The sequence below is a fragment of the Globicephala melas genome, chromosome 17, assembly GCF_963455315.2.
Source record: "Globicephala melas chromosome 17, mGloMel1.2, whole genome shotgun sequence".
Lineage (NCBI taxonomy): Eukaryota > Metazoa > Chordata > Mammalia > Artiodactyla > Delphinidae > Globicephala > Globicephala melas.
Genome location: NC_083330.1, coordinates 32,438,972 through 32,452,871, shown reverse-complemented (window position 1 = coordinate 32,452,871; position 13,900 = coordinate 32,438,972).

Genomic DNA, 13,900 nt, shown 5'->3' with positions numbered 1-13,900 from the left:
TTTTTTCTTATTTTTTTGGGTGTCACCAGGACTTGCCTTAGACCACAACTCCTGGCAACACCAAATATAAATGAACCCTGTTACCCATGGGCGTTTACTTGGCTCTGCCACCCTAAGATTGGCCTCCTGGCTCCTTAACCCCAGGGGACTCTAAGCCCTGGGCCACATTCTTGAACCCAAGCCCTGCTCCTCTGTCAGTGGGCAGAATAGTCCTGATACCCCCTGGACCAGGGACTGGGCACATGGCCCACATCTGCCACCACACGGGTCAGGGCGAGAGGGAAGAGGGACTTTGACATTCTCTTCTGGTTTCCCTCTGGGGCTTGGAGTCAGATCCAGGCAAAGACCCCTCCCTTCCGTGTGGAGCTCCTGGCCCCTCATTTGCAGCACCCAAAACCTGCCTCTGGGGAACCCCTCATTTTGCTCCTTTCTTTGGCTGAGGGTGGCTCAGGAAGGAAGCACTGCTGAGACCCAGAATCCCAGGCCAGAAGATGCCCAACGAAGTAGGCTAGGCCAGCCCCAGGACATGATACTGGAACTCCCTCCTAAACAAGACTGAACTCATCACACAGATGGGGAAACTGAGGTCGAAGAGGGCAACAGCTTACTGGTGGAGCCTGGAGCAGAGTCTCTAATGGACACATTCCATGTTACCACCAAAACATGGGATTTCTAGAGTGCAGCTCACCCCGTGCTGACCCCTCCCCTTAGCCTGGCCACCAAGGTCTCGCCTCCATAATCCCATCCCACGACACCCCCTTCCTGTGTCCCACACAACAGCCAGATTAGACCCCTTGCCCTCAGGCTGTCGTTCACAGGGTTCCTTCTCCCACCTCTGCCTGCCCAAGTTCAACCAGCCTCTTTAGGGTCCGGCTCAATGCCAGCTCCTTCGTGAGTCACCCAGAGCCCTCCTGCTCCTCTAACCTTCCGAGGTGCTTTGCCTCCACCCTCACACCTCGCGCTCTGTTGTCCACGTGAGCTGTGGTTACGGAGTGTGAGCTTCCTGAAGCCGCAGACCACCTCCCCTCTGGGCCCCAGCACCTGGCGCAGTACCCAGCACTCAGTAGGTGCTCAGTAAAATCTCCTCCTCATCTGATGCCCTGCCATGTCCTACCGATAATTGACAATAATGCCTATTGTTTATCGAGCATATACCATAAGCCCGGCTCTGGTACTGTCTCCCATCCTCATGTGATGGACCCAGGTCACAGAGGTTCTGTGACTTTCCTGAGGTCACAGCTCTGGAACTGGAACCCCACGGGTTCTTGTGCCTATATGAGTCTCCTTTCCTTCCCACTCACCTCTTCTAGGTCAGACCACCATCATTTCCTCACCCTGTCCTGTCACTAAAGACTTCCCATGACTCCTTGTGGCCCACTAGACAAAATCTAAACCCCTGAGCATGGCATCTAAACTCTGTGACATCTGGCTTCTTCCCTCTTTGCAGCTTCTCCTCTAGTCTCTGAGCATCATCTCAGTTTCCAGCCTACTGTACCTTGATTTACTTGTAGGCTCTGCACATGCTTTGCCCTCTGCCTAGAACACCCTTCCCCTACTTTTCCTCCTGTGAACTCCTACACATCTCTCAACATCCAAGATCAAGGGTTACCTTCCATTCTAGTCAGATGAGACAAGCAGCAAACGAATTGGACACAAAATTGAGAGCTCTACGAGGGAAGGACCTGTGTCATCGTAGTATCCCCAATGCTTAACCCATAATCAGTGCTCAGTCAACATTTGTTGAATGAATAAATGAATACTCTATATATTCTTGTTGACTAAATGGAGAAATGGCAAAAGAATACAAGGCCACAGTATGCAGGGCTGGAGGTGGAAGGGAAGACACTGAGGCCAGGAAGGCCAAGGACGTGGTGGAGTACAGTAACAAGTACTTCAGGGGCTGCTCTGCAGCAGAGCCACGCTCTTGGCAGAGGGAGTGTTTGTGAGAGACAGAGGAAGGAAAGTGATGGTGTGAGGGAGGCTCTGAAAGTGTGTGTGTGCACGCACACGCGCATGTGAGAAGGCGGTGGGGATGTATGCGGGGGAGTGTGCGTGTGTGAGTGTGCTGCATTTGTGAATCAGTCTGTGAGAGCGGTGCTGAGGAAGTATGTGAAGGAGCGCGTGTACGTGGCTTGTGGGTCTGTGGCGGAGAGCCCGTGCGTTCTATTTGTGCATGGGGGTCTGCATGAGAAGGCGAGGGTGTGGGCCACGAAGGCTGTGCCGGAGGTTGTGCATGTCTGCGGGGCGAGGGGGTGGGGACAGTGATTGAGAAAGACAACAAGGAGGGGACACCTAAGAGGGGTGTGAGGGAGAAACCGTAAGTGTGCGGGCGTGGAGGGTGTCGTGAGCACGTGCAGGAGGAGACGGTGTGACCGTGAGTGTGCACGACGCGGAGGGTAAGGTAGGATGTCAGGGCGCTGCTGAGGGTGTGGCTGCATGGCCTCGGCCACGGGCCGGGAGCCAGAGGTGGGGGCTGGCCCTGGGCCCAGGGTGGGGGGCTCTGACCGAGCAGAAGGTTCCTCAGAGTTCTCCCTGGAGCCACGGGTGCCAGATCACCACATCCCCAGGTAGAGAGGTTGAGCAGGAGGCCCAGATGTGTGTGTGCGCCTCACATTTTGTCCACAGCAAAACCTCTGGGCATTTATTTGTCTTTGTCTGTGTCCGGGTGTGCACGCCTGTGCTTGTGTGCGTGCTGCCGGCTGTGTGTCTGTGCCTGTCTTTGTCTCTGTATGTATCTGGGCCTTTGTCTCAGTGTGTGTGGCGGTTGGTCTAGGCTTGCCCACAAGATTGTGTCTGGAGTTGTGTGTGTCTACGTGTATCTGTGCCTGTGGGGCACCGGGCGTCCTTGATCTGTGCATGTCTAAGTAGGGCTGCGAACATCCCCCTGGACCGCCTGTTTGTATCTCTGTCTGTGTGGCCTTAGTGTGAGTGGGAGAACGTTGTGCTTTGGAGACTGTGGATCTAGATCTCGGTGTATCTTTAAGTGTGAGTGTGTGCTTGTGTATCTGCATGTGAGAGTCTGCCATGCGTTGTAGTATGGAAATGCTTATGTGTGTCTGTGGAAGGTGCGTTTGTGAGACCAACGATCTCCGTGTGTCTCTGTGCCTCTGTGTGTGTATGTGTGTGTTGGGTGTGAGGGGTTTGTCACAGACTGGTGAGCAAGTTAATCTCAGACTCCGTGACACGTGGAATAAAATCACGCTCCCATAATGGAAGAGAACCAACTCTTCACCCTCTGCCCTGGGGGAGCCAGTGGGGGCCAGGGCCAGGCTTAGGCCCCTATGCAGGGCCCCCTGTGGCCTCAGCACCCTACCCCCGCCTCTCCTCTGCCACACCAGGCTCATTCTGCCTCCAGAGTGCCCCGGTGCCCACTGCTGGCTGGGCTAGGCTCCAGGACATGTGACGGAGCCTTAGAGGCCTGTCCTGGGCCCCCCAGCCCCACCCACTGCTGAGGAGGGCCCTGCCCCAGATGGGAGGGCGGGTGCAGGAAGGAATCTTTGGGCCCCTCCTCCTTCCGGAGGGGAGGGATGAGCTGCAGGCCCGACCTGGATCTTCCATCTCTCAGCAACAAGATTCCTGGTGAGCAGGCTGCGAGGCTTGGCAGGGCGCCTGCCGGAGAACCGCCCTCACCCGCCAGGACGCCTGGGTCCCCAGGGCCGGGCAGCAGTGGGTTCCCTGGGGAGCTAGGAGGGCCCCAGAACTTCAGGCTACAGCTGCCCAGGACTATGGGAAAGCCAGACCCTTCCAGGCTCCCACCCCCAACCACACACGGCTCCTCAGCCCCCCAGGCAAACTGCCACCCTTCTTCTGGCCTCTCCCCAGCCTCGGCCTTTGCTTCACAAAGCAGACCAGCCACCCAGCACCACCCACTCCCTACCTGAGCCTCAGCGCACACCCAGCCTGAGTTCAAGACCTCACCTCTGGGTTTGAGGGCTCTCAAGGCCAGGACTGTGCTGCTTATCTCAGAATGGGGCTTCTGAGGACAGGGCCATGTGTCCCGCAGCTGTGAAATCCCTCTTGGTCTTAGCACTCCTTCCTGACTGAGCAGTCAGGCACCAGGAGAGGATTTCAAACCCAAGGCTGGGGAAACTGAGGCAGTGAAGCTCTCTGCCCTGCCTACTGTTATGAATCAGAGGCCAAATCCAGTAGTCTAGACACACAAGTTCTTAATTCTGTCCAGCGGCAGTGGCTGCAACTTGTCCTTCCCCATAGGGGGTGCAATTTCGGGGTGGGGGAGGCATCAGTTGGAGGAAGAGGGGAATGGGCAGGTGGACCCCCCTCAACCCTCAGACTTGGATGAGCAGCCGGAGAGGTTTGGTAAGAGATTAAGGTCGAGGAGAGGAGAACCCAGATGCTCCAAGATTTATGACCGTAATTCTTCTCCCTTAAATTCCCCTCCAAGCCCCCCAGCCCTAGCCTGGTCCCTCCAGGGTCATGCTGTGGCCCCAGGCCAATGTCAAGGCCTTAACGCATCCATCAGTTGTTGCCAGGGAGTTTCCACCCCAATGGGTCCCAAAGGGAGGAGATCAACTGACACTATGGGCCCAGACCGACGGGGAAGGGGCATGGCCCTAAAGAGGTGGCCAACAGCCCCCTGCCCCCTCCCAGGATGTAGGGGCTCACAACCTCCAGGGAAGAAGCTAGGCTGGTGGGTGGGGTCCAGGAGGAGGTGACCTCCCAGCTCTGGCACTACTCCCAGCCCCGCCCTTCCAACAGGCCAGGAGACCTGGGATCCCACGGGGCCCTACAGCTTACAGGGTGTGTGGCCTTGGGCCCTTGTTGCTCCTCTCCAAGCCTCAGCCTCCCCACCACACAATGCAGGAAGTGGTCTGGATACCCCAGGCATCCCCCTTCAGCTCCGCTCCCTCAGTGCTAAGCCCTGCCCTCTCTCCAGTCCAGGGGTGTCACCTAGAATCTGGGCCAGATGGGGTGAGGCTTTGACAGTTAACTGGAGGAGCCCCTGAAGCCACCCAAGTCAGAGCTGAAGAGCGTATGGTGCTCACTCCTCCACCGCACATCCATTTTCCAGAAGAGTGAAACTGAGGCCCTGAGAGAAGGTCGGGGTCTGCGCCAAGACCTGAGTGTTACTGGTGGGATGGTTAAGAGCACAGGCTCTGGGGACAGAAAGACTTAAGATTAAAATGTCAGCTGCAACAGAAACTTGTTATGTGAAGTCCCTTGCCTTCTCAGCCTCAGATTCCTCATCCATAAAATGGGCAATAGTGCCTTCCTCCCACGACTGCTGAGTTGAAATAAGAAAACGCACGTAAAGGGCTCGGCCAGTGTAGCAAACGCTTGGACAGTGGTAACTATCATGACTGTGGGTAGTATTAACACAAAGCCAAGTGGCCGGGGGGAAGGGTAGGTGGGGTCCCGACCTGGCTCATCCTCCAGACCAGGAGGGCCAGCCAAATTCCTCAGAGCCCCCCAGCTGTCTCCCCTCTTCGTTAAAGGCCTCTCATTAGTGAGCCTGGGCACCTGCCCCCCCACACGTAATAAGCCTCATTAGTATCTTAGCCCCAAGCTCTGAGCCCAGAGTCTGTGCATGTGCACACGCGTGAGGGTGGGGGGCTGCGACAGGCCACCAGCCAGGAGACAGCATCCCCGCCAACCACAGCCCCTGACTGTCATCAGTAGGGCCTGTCACCACCCAGCTTGTCACCTGCCTGCCTCACACCTGCACCACCTGTCACCCACCCAGCCCATCACCCACCCAGCCCATCACCTGCACCACCTGTAACCCACCCAGCTCGTCACCCACCCAGTCCATCACCTGCACCACCTGTCACCCACCCAGCTCGTCACCCACCCAGCCCATCACCTGCACCACCTGTCACCCACCCAGCTCGTCACCCACCCAGCCCATCACCTGCACCACCTGTCACCCACCCAGCCTGTCACCGGAGCTGCCTGACAGGCCTCTGGGTGGGGGACAGGAGATGGGGAGGAGAAGACCACAGGGGTGTGGAGCTGGGGGCCCCAGAGACCCTGTTAGACCCCCACTTCAGCTCGGCATCCTGCAGCATCGCCATGGCAACGTCTCAGCCGCAACCACTTTCCCAAACATCCCTCCCGCCCCCCAGGCCCTGCTCTTAGCTGAGCTGAGGCTGAGAAGAGCCTTGACTGACAGCAGAATGGGACAGGAAGGAGCTGCTCATCAGCTGGCTGGCCTTGGCCATCCCTGCCCTCTCTGGACTTCGTTACTCCATCTGCAAAATGGAGGGGCTGGAACTAGGGAGGCCCCTGAACAGTGGGTCATCCCTTCCCAGCCTGGATTTGCTGAGCCAGTGGCCAGTTAACCTGTGAAGGCTGGTGGGGGCGGGGTACAAAAGGACAGGGGGTTCTGGGTTCTTCCACACTCCTTTGCCCTGGCCCAGCTCACACAGGCTGGGCCTCTGGCCCAAACTCACATAGCAAAAGAGGAGCAGCAGGCTGGAAGGCAGAGGGGCTCTGCCACAGGACTGCCAGCTGGAGATGATGCCACAGTGGGTGACCCAAGGCTGAGTTGGCCCCCACCTCCAAGCTGCATTATTTATAAAACCCAGAGCTCCTAGCCGAGCAACAGCTGCGGTGCCGCCCCTCCAGGGGGCACAGGCAGCGGTGGAAGGGTGGTGTCTCCCCGGGGGAGCCCCCTGGGGTCCCGGGCTCCCTCCACAGCTGGCTGGGGCAGAGGCTGAGGTGGGAAAGGGGCGGCTGCGCCATCCTTCCCCTTCCAGCCCCCTCTCCTCTCCTCTCCTCCAGGCAGGCAGGCGGTGATAGGATTACTTCTGCATGACTGCCCGCTCCACAGGGTTCCAGAGACCCTCCTGCCTGCAACAATCTAAAATTCCTGTAGCCTGGCCTCTCTCCCTTTCTCCCCACAGTGAATGCTCCAGCTTCTAGCACAGTGTGCCCGCGGCCGCCACCACCACCAGCGAGCTGGCCGGGGCCCCAGGTCCCCGGAGCCACGGGCAAAGGTAGACCCATCCTCGGGGTGTCCCTCGGAACCCTCTGAGGCCCAGGCCCTGGCCCATCCCCTCCGGCCCCTGGTGCCCGTCAGGCCCCACAGGGCAAGGCTCAAGCTGGGGTCGGGCCTGCCAGCTGCGCCAAGGAGGACCAGCACATACGTGCAAACACACCTGGTGGGTCCTGGCGTGCCTGGCCACATCCTCTGCTGCCAAAACCTGGATGTCCCCACCTCTGCTCTAACCGCCCCCTCCCTAACCTCACTAATCCTTGCTACCCTGGGGTGGGCAGACAGCTGGGCCAGGCCAGCGCCTGTGGCTCCCCAGGGCACAAGAAGCAGGCAAGAGATCGATCCACTGAATTTTTTAAGGCTCTAATGGAGCCTGCCTCCCCAGACTTGGGGCCTGGGACACAGGCGATCTCTCAGGGATCCCTCCCTCAGCATTGCAGTTGCTTCCTCTTTCAGGTCTAGGGGGTCGGGGCACCTTTCTAGGAGCCTTTCCCCCAACAAGAGAAGAGGCACGAGGGGCCCCTGGGAAAGAGATGGGATTGGGGGTCTGTGAGCAATACCCAGAGGCCCCCCCAGTCTCCCCAGCCCTAATGCAGGCAGAAGCAGCTCAGCCTCTAAATCACTCCCCTCATGCTGCCCTCTGAGGCGGATTCTGTGCATCTGTAATTAGGGGGTGGAACAGATGGTGGAGATTCTGTTTAAAATCATGCATCTAGTAAAGTAACCTTCACTGTTGGAACTGACTCCCAGGGAGACCAAGCCCCAAGCCCGGATCTGGGGGTGGGGTGGGAGGGGAAGCATGTCAAGCCAGCACCTTCTCCATCTTTTTTTCCTGAAGCTCCAGACCCAGTGTCCCCCTCAGGTGAGCCCAAGAAGAGGGGGATTTGGCAAGCACCTGAGAATGTGCAGGCTGGGGGTAAATCCCCCTGCCCAGACCCCCCCCACCCCCACCCATACACGACAGAGTCAGGGCATGGCTGGGTACTCAGAGTTCTTGGCTGACACACCAGGATGACCAGGTGCCAAGAGCCCCCAAAGAGGCCCCAAACCCCCAAAGCCCAGGCCAGGGTGCCCAGAGCACAGGGTCTTGGGTGGGGCAGCTTTGAACCAGATGTACAGCCTCACTGTCCAGGAATGAAAGGCCTGGGGCAATGAGGGGGTTGGAGATGCCTCCCCAGGCAGAGGAGGCTCTGGGAAGTGGGGGAGGACCAGGCAGCCGAGAATGAGAGAGAGCACGGAAGAGTGGGCCAGTGTGTCTGCAAGGCTGAGGCTATCTGGGGGGAGTTTGGGGGAGGGAGGCTGGGGAGGACAAGGTGGGGTGGGGGAGCAGTGATGGAGAGCGCTGAGGAGGGAGGCTGTGCTGGAACGTGTGATGGTGGGAGTGCGGCTGCAGGGTGAGGTGTGGGCGCAGGGCGGAGCTGCTCTGAGGGGTGACTGGGCTGGGGCCCTGTGTGTTTGTGTATGAGTGCGGGACTGGTGTTTGGAGAGGGGTGGGGGCTGTCCCTGGGCCCTTGGATGGCTGAGGAAAGTACTGGAGCTGGAGCTTGCTGGGGAACACACAGAGGACTGCTTGTTTGCGGAGGTGCTGGGATCTGGGGGTGTGTGTGCGTGTGCGGGATGCGCATGCACGTGCACGGCCTGGAAGGTACGAGAAGCTGAGAGGACATTACTGTTCAAAGATGCACCGTGTCTGTGTGTTTGAGGTAAATGGTGTGGCTACAGGGGTGTGCTCTGCGTGGGTGTTGAGGCGGTGTGTGTACGTGTATGTCGCGGGGAGAGTTTGGAAAGGTGTAGGGGGCTGTATCGGTGTGTCTGGGGACGTGATGAGCTGCAGCGGAGGGAAACGCTGGGGCCGTCGAGAGAGTCTGTGGGTGTCTGGTTAGGTGCTGGGACTCTGAGAACCTGAGTGTGTGGAAGGTATTAGGGCTACAGTAGGGTCCTGGGTGTATCTGGGGAGGTGCTGGGATTAGAGGAAGAGTTGATCTGTTTCAGGATGTGGTAGAAGCCTTGTGTGTGTGTTGGGGTGTCTGGGGGTATATTGGGGGTCATAAACATCTGGGTTTTGGTTAAGTACTAGGGCTGTAATATGTGTTTGGGTGGGTAGGCATGTGGTGGTTGTGTGTTTGGGGGCGTGCTGGGGCTGTGTGTTTAGGGGTGCTGGAGCTGTGAGTGGGGAAGTGGTTGTGTATTTAGGAGGTACAAGGGGCTGGAGTTGGGCCCCTGTGCCCAGACAGGTGATGGGGCTGCGGGATGAGGGCGGGTGCCCCTCTGAGGAGGTGAAGGGCAGAGTCCTGGCCTTTGCTCAGGGGCCCACCTGGGGACTGCCCACTAGAGCCCCTCTGCCGGTGGTGCCCGCCCACCCCCAGACCCCACGTCCGGGTGTCGAGACAGGCAGTCCATCTGTCTCTTCCTGTGCCCAGGCCGAAGGAGCAGTGCCGCCTCCTCGCTCCCTGGGGGGGCGGCAGCAGATCCCAGCCCACCCATCTGCCTTCAGATGGTCGAGGCAGGAGCCTCCACAAAGCTGCCTGGAGGGCATCCCTGTGTTTGAAGAGGCACGGGCTGGGGGGTGGGGGGAACTGCACAGCAAACAGTCCTCGTGGAGACTCCTTTGAAAACCACTGACGCCAGGAGAGACAAAGAGGGAGGACAGGGGCGGGTATGTCTGTCCTTGTACGTCGTGCGGGTCAGCGCCCAACTGTGTGCCTTGGAGCCCCTTCGCATGTGTTCATGCCGGTGGCCTCTGTTCAAGCAGCATCCTTGCCTTGGAAAACAGCCCTCCAACCCAGGCTACGAGCTCACAGCCTCACACAGGCAGCTACCCCCTCATCCATGCACCCTGCCTACACTACACTCACACGCAAACATCCCCCACACCTTCACATCTGCAGAACACGGCACCCTGGTACACGTGCCCCTCAGCCCCAGAGTCCCAGTCCTTCACATGTGTACGCCCATGACACACACCCGCACACTGCAAAGCCAGGTACAGCCACATGCACCTGTCACATATGCATGCCTCCACACAGACATACCCGACAAGTAGCTGTCACACCCACACCCACACACTCCACACACCTTGAGGAGTGGATCTCCCTGTCACACCCATATCCCACCTCATATGCACTCAGTCTCTCTCACACACATTGTAACAGATACTCACCATCCCTGATACCTGTACATACGTGCACATGTTTGTACACGTGCATACACACTCTCACCAGCTCTCAGCTCTTTCACACCAGCCAGTTTCTCTGTGTCCAGGCCAGGCCCTGCAGGAAGGCTGCCACCGGCTGAAAGTGTCTCCTGCCTCCCTGCCCTGCCAGCTAGGTCAGAGTGGGGGGCATACCCCCCCACCATGGCTCCCTGGGAACCCTGATCTTCCCCTCCAGAGAGAAAGAGTCCTCTCTCTGCTCTGGGGTGTCTGCCACTGTTGTGTGAGAGTGTGACTGTGTATGTGTGTGTATCACATGTTTTGAGAAGCCACGATGAGGCCTGTGTGTCACTGCCTGGATGGGTAAGAAAGCATAGGGACAGGTTCACCGGTTATGTTTGTGAGATTCAAGATGAGTGTGAGAGCAGAGACATGTATGCCACAAAATGTGTATTTGTGAGTGTGTGTGAGGCCAGGCCCCTGTGGACAGGTGTGAGTATGGGGGGGTGCACTTACACAAGGAGACATGGTGAGTGTGAGTGGGGAGTGAGTGGGAAGTATTCTGGGATATTTTCTGAGAGAAGGGGTATGTACATTTGTGAGTAGGGGTCAGGGCTACGAGAGGCACCCTCCGCAACTCCCTCCCCTCCCTCCCCCTACAAAGAGATCAGGGGAAAGGGGTCTCTGGGATCTGGGGGGAGTGTGTGTGTGTGTGTGTGTGTGTGTGTGTGTGTGTGTGTGTGTGTGTGTGTGTGTGTGTGTGTGTGTGTGTGTGTGTGTGTGTGTGTGTGTGTGTGTGTGTCTGGGATCTGGGGGGAGTGTGTGTGTGTGTGTGTGTGTGTGTGTGTGTGTGTGTGTGTCTCTTCCTCTCTCTCTTTCTCGCTGACCTCTTTAGCACCTAGAAACTGAGACGGGGGTGGAAGGAATGGAGACTTGGCTGGCCTGGGGGTTTGGGGAGGGAAGCAGGAGAAAACACCTTCCAGATTCTCATCAAATCCTTGTTTGTGGTTTGTAGCCTTCAGTCTCTCCTCTCTCTTTCTCAGTCTGGGTTTCCCCCTTTCTTTATCTCTTCCTGCCCCTCCCTCTCTCCCTTGTATCTCTCCTCCCATCTCAGTCATCTTGTCTCCCCCCTTGGATCTCCCTGTCTCCAAGTCTCTGTCTCTCTCTGTCTGTTACTCTCTCCCCAGGCCCTTCCATTTTTCTGACTCCTGTCTCTGCCAGCACCTCTGTATGTCCGTCTCTCCCAGCCCTGGTCCATCTGTCTGTCTCTCTCCGTCTGCCTGTGCGTGGGTGTCTCTGTCCATCTGCTCCGCCACCCATCTGTCTGGTTGTCTGTGCTAGTCCTTCTAAGGGTGCCCACTCGCTCACCAAGACACCCTCCCCCAGGTCAGCAAAGGCCTCCCCCAGGTCAGCAAAGGCCTCTCCTGGCTCAGGGGGCGGGGAGGGGGTGCAGAGCTGCAGCTTCTGGAAGCTTCAGTAGCAGCTGGCTGACCTGGGAGTTCGGGGCCAGCCAGCTGCAGAAGTGGCCCCTCCCCTGGGCTCCCAAGCCAAGGACCCCAGAGCAGAGAGAGGAGAAAGCAGGGCCTCACTGCAGCTGAGTCTGTGTGTGCGCGCGTAGGGGGAGGCAGGGGGCCTCACTTTGCCTTCACTTCACCGTTCCCCCCAAAGCCAGGCCCTGTAGGAGAGGAAGCTTCAGTGCCCACCTCCCTCATCCCCTCACCAATGGAAGAGATGCTGGGGATCCAGGAGGGAAGGGCTGGGGGATGCCAGGCCTTGGACGAAGCCATAGCTTCCTGTCAGATGGGTGGGAGGGGGGCTCCTTCCCTCCTCCTTCCCAGGCAGTCCCTGGGGATCCCTCCAGTGCTGGTCCCAGCTCCGGACACGAGGGGCCCCATAGGCAGTTCTCACCAGCTCCCACAGGGACCATTCCTACCTCCCAGCTGCCCCAGAGCCTCTGAGCCACAGGGATAAGGCGGAGGGGGGTGGATCACAAGGGTGTCTCCTCCCTCCCCAAATGGAGGTTGGCTCTGGACATCTGGAGTTCGTGGCCCTGTCTATGCCCTGGCCATCCTGAGAGGCCCCAGGCAGTTCCACCTACCATTGCCAGCCCGGCACCACACACACACACACTGCACCCCAGCACTCGTGGCCCACCACCGCCACTCCCTGGCCCAGCAACTCTGAGGGCTCAAGAGGAGCCCTACCGCGGAGACCTGCACCCTACACTGACTGGTGGCAGCCTCCAGCAGGGCCCCCGGCACAAAGCCAGCAGCTGGAGGAAGTACCCCCCAACACTTCCCAGGAGGCTCTGTTCCTCCCTCTCTAAGAAGAGCTCACAGTCCAAATCCCACAATAGATGGGGAAACTGAGGAAGGGATGGGATGACACAGTCAGTCATTCTTCCTGAGACCCTGGGGTGGGATCATAAATGAGGAATAGGGAATGAAAAGGATGCCGCAGGGGCAGAATCTGGCTCCTTCCTGACCTGCCACGGGCAAAGTCCATGTTGGCTGCACAGCCCTGCACAGCCCTACTGCTGGGCCAGGGCCAGGGGCTGGCTCCCTCCCTCTAGAGCTCTCCTTGCCCCTGGCTGGGCCCCCTCCCTCTCCTCACTTCTGAGCAGCCCTCCCTGCCCTCTCCCTCCCAGCTCTGGCTCTCTCATCCTCAGCTCTTGGAAGCCTGACTCACTGTTTCCCCTCCTCTCTCCCCTCCCTCTCTCCTGGCAGCGGCGCCTCCCCCTCCCCTGGGGGGGCTCTGGCCACAAGGGTGCCCGCCTGCTCCTCTCCCCAGGCTCTGGCCCCCTCTGCACCCAGGAGGCCCCCTGCAGCTGTTCCAGCTCTCTAACTACAGAGGTGGACGGAAAGAGCCTAGGTCCCAGGCAAGCAAGGGGAGGGGACCCCTCTAGACTGGATTTCCTCCTGTCAAACAAGGTAGGGGGGATCCAACCGGATGACACCCCTGGTGTCTCTAACAGTCCTAATGTTCCCCGCTTTTAAAAGCCCGGTGCCTCCTGACAGAGCGCCCACAACCTGTGGGGTGCTGTACCTGCCTCAGCCTCCGCCCCCAGTTCCAAAGAAGAGGTCTGCTCTGTTCCCAGACATTTGGGGAGTGGGGAGACACTGCCCTGGGGCAGGAGAATTAGTCAAGTGACCCCTGGAATCCTCCTGTCTCCCCGTTCTCCCTCCTCCTGTGGGAGAGCTTCCTTCTCTCTCTCTCCCACCTGTCCTCCCTTTTCCCAGAGACCTTTGCTTGTCTCTCCTTCAGATACTATCCTAGCAGCAATTGATCTTGGGTGAGAGGCTCTCAGTGCCCGCTCATTTTGGGCTGTGGGGTGGGGAGTGGCACATGCCTAGGCCTTCTTGGTCCCCTGGATGCCATCTCCAGGGGCTGTGATCCTGGCTCTTCTCCTTGACCGTTTTCTCTCTCACCCCCTCATCCCTGGCTTCTGTCACCATCTTTTCCTCTTTCCACCTCATGTCGGGCTCTCTGGGTCTCTTTCCTCCCCACCTCCCCCAGCTCTCTCCCTGGGGGGCCCATCTGCTGACATTAGCAACAATGTTACCGTTGCTCCCCCCCTTCAGTTCCCAGCTCCACCCCATCCTGGCTTCCCCCTCCCCGGATCTGTCCCAAGAGACCCAGGGGACCCAGAGGCAGAGCTGGGCTCCATCCCATAATGGTGAGTCTGCTTGACCTCACTAATCACACCAGAAGTGCCTGGGCATCTGGTATGAAGGCATGGCACCCTGTGGTCTTGGGTGGCTGGCCTGAGGCACAGAGCTCTGTATTCTACAAAC